The 6,846-nt window shown below is 41.8% G+C and overlaps 1 long non-coding RNA gene across 1 annotated transcript; it reads left to right on the top strand.

The window, feature by feature from the left end:
• The first annotated feature begins 278 nt into the window (after positions 1-278).
• LOC122523704 lies at positions 279-502 on the top strand. Its single transcript, XR_006305355.1, has 2 exons — positions 279-336; positions 451-502. It is a non-coding gene; the product is annotated as an uncharacterized LOC122523704 (long non-coding RNA).
• The last annotated feature ends 6,344 nt before the right edge of the window (positions 503-6,846 follow it).

Genomic DNA, 6,846 nt, shown 5'->3' with positions numbered 1-6,846 from the left:
ATACATACACATACATATATACACACAGATGCACACATTTGTAGCAATAAGTTTCTGTCGTAAGAGATGGACAGATCATTGAAGAGTCTTATGATTTTCGTTTAAACTTATTATTTATCATAATTAATAATCTGTGTCATTCAATGTCCCATTACAATACCGTAATATCAAACAATGAAGTATTGTCCTCAGAATTTCAATGAACTTTTTAAAAACTTAATAAACAAATGATTTCCAATTTAGAATCGATCGGAAGTACATCACCGGTCTAGTACCAAGGTTGAAAAAAACGTCTTGATGTTGAAGTTGCTGAGCGGAAAACAAAGGTAGACTTGGGTGAGTAAAACTCCAGATCGAACGTCTGGATCGGTAGTAGAACAAGAAGAAGAAGAAGAAGAAGAAGGAAGCGGTACTTTTTAACGGACTCTTTTTCTTTCTCGGGGCTGGTAGGTAAATCGTTGGAAACGTAGAACGTATACCAGTTCTACGGGGTGAAGTGAAACAAAAGGAGAAGAAGGTGGAAGAGAGGAGAAGGAGGATGAGGGGGAGGAGGAGAAGAAGAAAGAAGAAGAGGGAATAGTACCTCCGGCTCGCTTTTCGATCTCTCCGAGCACGTACATGTATATATGTATGTGTTTATACACAAGTAGTTGCATGGTATATATCGTACATGGCCGCAGCAGCCCCTGGACTCGCGAGAGAAACGCATCGAACACGGTGCGTTCGTGTATGCACTTTCGCAGCGGGATGACTGGTGAGAGAATTCAATTTCCGTCGTCGTTATCGTTGCCTCCATCAGACTCCTCGTCGTTCCTCGTCGGTTCGAATCTCTCGGTGAAACAATCGTTTCCATCCCCGAAGATGAGACGATCGAACGAAACTTTACATTGTGTTTTTTCTCTCTCTCTCTCTTTCTCTCTTCATTTCTATACCAGCTTCGAAGGGACGTCACGTTGAGTGTCTGCGATTGTACAAAATGTCCAGACTTACCTATTTATTCATATACATAAAACATATTCGTTGTTAGGAGATTGCAATTTAAAGAGAGGCAGGGTCGAGCCCTCGTCAACGTTGGCGATCCGGCCAACTAAGCGAATTACGTTTTACGACTCGGCAAATATAGTCCTCGTTACGCAATAGGTCTGCGCTTCCCAGCTGTTCGATCAGTGGTTTCGTAAGGAAGGCTACTAGGGTGTATATATGTTGGTAATAGTTTGTTCACAGGAAAAAGAAATATGAAGGTAAGAACATTTACTTCGAATCAATTTGAAGTACTCTTATCTTTTCACATATTTCAATATATAAAAACAAAAAGAAAACGAGATAAAACGAATGATCCATCAAATCAACAACTTCAGTGATGCTAGAGAAAAATAAAACAAATCAGATGGACGATTTAGGTAGAAAACTTGATAGAACACGACAGAATAAGAAAAGGAAACACGTTCTTCTTACACGATCATTTTATAGCTTGATCCTGAGTAGAAGAGGTAAAAGTAAAAAAAGAAGTAGAATAAGAATAAGAAGAAGAAGCAGAATAAGAAGAAGAAGAATCTTCAGGAAGAAGGATCCTGCGCCGTCTGGTTGTCGGCGAACGGTTGAAACGTCGGAGAGGGCGTGTGTCACCAGAGTGCCTGGGGACAGATCCAGCCAATGGGAAGTCGTGGAAGGCGTGGATGGTGGCCACAAACGGGGACAGTCGAGGAAAGACACAGGCAAGTAAGGCTCTCTCTCAGTCTGGTTGTGCGCGACACGAGTGGTCCCCCTTCTCTGTGGGTCGCTCGAAGCGAGGGACATCTCGGAACGTCGGTCGGTGGGGTTCAGTGGTGGGGAGAGCATTGGAGGGGTCGTAGGGGAAGGAGGCCGAAGAGTGGGGAAGCCGGACACGCCCACTAGGTCGTGGAGTGGGGCCAGAAAGAGGGGGAGCTCGACTGCCCCAACTCTTACTATCCTTTTCTCTTTCTCATTCTTTCTCTTTCTTCTTGCTGCTGCTGACAACGGCGCGCATGTGGCATCTGCTTCTCCACGGATACGTCGCACGGATGACACCGGAGATTGCTCCTACCCACCGTAAGTGAGAAAGAGAGAAACAGACCGAGAGAGAAATATATCTGCTTGCCTTCGTATTATACGTCTCCTCCGTGTGTAAGTACTTGTGTATATGTGGGCGAGTAACACGGTTTACTAAGAGAGATACGCTCCCTACTAGTAGTAGGCAGTTCGTACCTTCCCAGCCATGCACATAAATTTTCTTAGAGGGTCTCTACGTCACGGATCGTGACTACGAACCCACCGAGATCGTAGGAACCGCGATGACTGTTCTCTATCCTTCTCTTTCTTTCTACAGTTTCTTCTTATTGCTCTTCTTCTTCTTCTTCTTTTTCCTTTAACGTTATTGGAGATGCAAGAAACACGGACGACAAACACCTCGAGCGACGCATTCACGTTCCCTTTTCCTTCTCGGCCGACCGCTCGTTCACTTAAGTCCTGTCCCTTCCTACATCCCGATGCACTAAGATTATGACTGTTTGTGGTAGATATACATACTGGGAAATGGTAATGTATCTCTCAAGCCATTCCGAGATCCATGTAATTTGGTTGTTTCAGTAGATCGTGCGTGCCATTCGCTCGACGCTAATCGCACGATATTTCTCCTCGATCGTTTGTTCACCCGCGCAAAAACACATTTCGGTGACGACGAGAAAGCCTCATTGAAATGGGAAACGAAGAACGCCATTCTTTTTAAGAAACCCAATTTCATTCGGGGAAAGGAATTAGTTTACCGTGTGAGTTTACTCGTTCGAGTATGTTGGGATTCTTTTTCATGAAATGCATAGAGAAAGAAAGGATTCTGCGAATAAGGTTTATGCTTCATTTCGATCACGTCTACTGAAGAGTTATGTGAGTCAGTTACTTGACGAGACTTCACACGTATTTCATACGTTATGCATTAGAAGTATAATGCATTTCTCAGGTGTCTTTGTAGATTTTTGAATATTAGGTCGTCTCAAAAGTTTCTTGGTTTTTTTACGTGGTAAATTTTAACTGTGCACATAATTTTTTATTCCATTTGATTTGTTTTTTTATATACGATCGAAATAAGATAAAATAAAAATATTGTTCGTGTAACACTTAAATATTAACAAAATGCAAAAATCTTTTGCTACGAGCTAAAATTTCATATAATAATTGTATATTTAAACCACCCCTGACAATATAAATGTTTATGCAAGTTCTTTTCAAAAGACAACATCGTCGTATCTTGTGTGACTTTTAACGGGCAACATCGATTCGAGCGACGGGAGCTTTCCGAACGATTGACGTCTCTTAATTGCGGCTTTTCTCTTATCTACTGTCACCCTATTCCCCTAGTAGCGCGCTAAGTCGAAGGATTAGTTTCTCTATCAACGAGGACCCACGTCGGACGTTTAATCTTTTCTCCTCAACGATAGAGACTGGTCGTTCCGTGAGCTGACTAGTTCGAACATCGATCGGTCTCTCTTTTCGCAGCAGCAACACAACACACAGATACACACACACATACACTTTTCCCTAAATCACACTTAAATACAAAGATAGGATAAGAACGGCTAGTAGTAGATACACATATACCTACGCAACGTGCATTATACCTCTAGCAAAGTATTATCGCTATATTTCTAACGTTTTCTTCTTTTTGTTCTTAGTTGATCGTGTCTCGGCATAGTTTCTCGAGTTTCTTAAAATCCACTTAACCGTCAAACACGGTGGTAAGCGCATTATCGGACCACTCGTTAAAGTATACACGCGTACATGAATACATACACACATATTATATATACGATGTAACTATTAACTATCTAGAAGTATACCTTTAGTCAATGTTATACTATATGTTCGAGTTCACCGAGTTTCTTTTGACACTTGACATTAAAAGTCACGGTATTCGTGCAACTACGTCTCCGTCACGTCAGGTTGACGGATCGGCGCTGCGCACTCAGGAAATTAGGCAATTTCCGCTAGGCGCTCGCTCCTGTCTGCGTTTAATAGCAGCGCCAGGTTTACTTCACTCGGTTCGGCGGACTCGTGCTTAGGACGAGTATCGGTGTAAGCCGTCGTCGTCGTCGCCATCACCACTTTTCGTTTCTTTAACCTCTTTCGAGCATTACCTGTCCTTACCATCCCTCCTCTCCGATCGATTTTGGATAACCTCGGCCCTTCTCAACTCGAGGGACGACCTCAAAACTATTTTATCGATCGCGCTAAATTGAAACGAGCGGTATAATAAAGAAGAAAAGAAAAAATTGAATCGTTAAAGGAATCCTTAAGTAAAAAAATATTTTTAAAAATGTAGGTACATCAACACTGTTGTACGTTTCCATTGCTAGGAGGTATTCGAGGTAGAAAGAAAGATGATGAGTAGTATCTTGAAGATACTGTCGTCTTGTCCATCATTTGTGGACAGGTAAGGATCGTTAGAAAGCACGTGTAATGGGAACCTTCAGTGAACGTACGGTGGTCAGTGTTGATAGGCCTGTACGGTGAGAGCGAATCCTGGGGTCACCCTCGGGATCACTAATGACACACGCAGTCTCGTGCACGCACACACGTTCACGCGAGAGGCAAGTGGCTGCTGCTCGATCCCTCTCACTCTCTCTCTCTCTCTCTATCTATCTATCTCTTCCTCTTTCATTTTACAACAGTACTACAACCACCTACACGTTCGTACAAAATCGCATCGGTCCGTACGGTCTCGCTCGGTTGTTCATTCGTTGGTTCGTTCGTTGGTTCGTTGGTTCGTTCGTTCATTCCCTACGTAGGTACGTACGAAACGCAAACGCAAAAGCAAAAGCGAAACGCGAATTGGCCTCATCAAAGCGAGCAAACAATGCTGGATGCCGCCGATGGCTCAACAACGTGTGGTTAGCCAAATCACCGTACAGCACGTAGCACATAGCTTGGCTATGCGCATCGAACGGCCCGGACAATACAGCCCAACCTGATCGGCTTGGTTCGAGATGTGTGATCGGCCACTCTCGAATCATCCACCTACCTACCTACCTACCTACCTGCCTACCTACCCCACAGGACAACGCGGTACTTACAGCTTCCCCGCATTCGACGCGCATCTCTACGTGAGCGCTTGCTAACTCCATAACCGATAAGCCTTTGTTTGTCCTTCTTTATATCTCGATAAAGAGAGAAAGATCTTCTCAACTGATTTCATACCCCATTGCACTCGTCTCTCAATCTACGATTATTTATTTCTTCTCAATGATATCGTTGATATATATATAGGTATTTACGTACGTGTGTAACCTTTACAGAGACAAATTTTTCAATATATTTGATATATTATTTATTATTTATTATTACTTTTTTTCCGAAAAATTAGATAAATCTTTGCTCTTGAATATTTTTTTTAATTTTCTCTCCTCAAATAATAAATAAAAATAAATTATATAAATGTTATGGCGATTAAGATATTTTTAAGTGGAACAATATCAGACATTTTCATCGTTATCGAAGCAACGTGATCAATTTAATTTCTAAAACAAGAAGAATTTATTACACGCGCATCATTCTCGCGTGCACGCTTGCAGAGCAGCAAAATGAAGAACGACGACTACGACTACTACGACGACGACGACGACGACAACGACGAATAAAAAAGATAAGAAAATACCAAAAAAAAAAGAAAATAAAAAAAAAGTATAAGAAGAAGAGGAATAAGTAGAGGGAGAAGAAACCGTCTAATAAAAATGTTAATTGCACGGCTCGTTAGAAGGCCCCCCGCGAGGCGAGCTAGAGAAGTTCAGACGGGGTCGCCTCGCGGGGAGTCCCCGAGTATTTGCCTTTAAACGTTCTTCCCCTTTTGTGTGTATGTGTGTGTGTGAGTGTTTTTTTTTCTTAAATTTTATCTTTTTTTTAATTTTGTTTCCTCCTCTTCCTAACACCCCAACCCCCTCCCACGCTTCCTCCTTACCCCTATACTCTTTTCCATTTTTTTAATCTACTCGTTCGGTCGATTATTTATCGATGGACATTCTTCGTTCGTACGCGAATCTGGATTATAACGTTCTTTTCACTTCGCACGTAAGGCATCTATCTCTACCTACCTACTTGCGAATACATACTTCCTAGATCACTAAGGAGGAAGCAAAAGAAAGATGAAAATAGAGAAAGAGAGCAGGGAACGTGCTCTAGAAATTTGCTCTCGCACCGTTAATGAGGATCGCGTAACGCGTCTAACGCCGGTCTTTTGATGGATAATGTTACCGTTATAAAACCTAGACATAGAACGTTGCCTTCTCGCAAAAGGTCTCTTCTTCGTAAGAAGAAGAAGAAGAAAGAAAGAAAGAAGGAAAGAAAGAAAGAAAAACGAAAAAAAAGAAAAAAGAATTATATTTCCCTCTTTCTCCCATCCTTATCATCAACTCATCCGTTCATTCCATCTCATCGTATATACCTACTTCTTCGTGGAGTTAGTTCACAGTACGTCCCCCTTCTGTTTAAGTATATTTCTTCTCTCGAATAGTTTCCAAATGTATACCAAAAACGATGCTGGTATTTAACTCCTTTTCAAACTTGAAAACGCGAATTCCTGTTTACCTGTCCGGAACTTCTTTTTTGTGATACTTTCGAATCTACTTTTGCTAGCTAGCTAGCTAGCTTGCTTGCTTGCTTGCTTGGTAGTAGGTAAATTCGTGTCTGTCGTAATTACAAAAATCTGTCTGTATAAAGAAATGGTAACAGGATGAAGAACCGTAGATATCTGTTTTTTCGTTCGAGTTACCGAAGAATCCTCGACGTCTTTTTCTTCCTGAGTTGATACCGAGTTGTATATATGTGTAGATAGGTTTGAAG

This window comes from Polistes fuscatus, unplaced genomic scaffold, assembly GCF_010416935.1.
Source record: "Polistes fuscatus isolate 324 unplaced genomic scaffold, CU_Pfus_HIC Scaffold6, whole genome shotgun sequence".
NCBI lineage: Eukaryota > Metazoa > Arthropoda > Insecta > Hymenoptera > Vespidae > Polistes > Polistes fuscatus.
The sequence above is the reverse complement of the archived record's forward strand: the minus strand, read 5'-3'. Positions and strand labels throughout refer to the sequence as shown.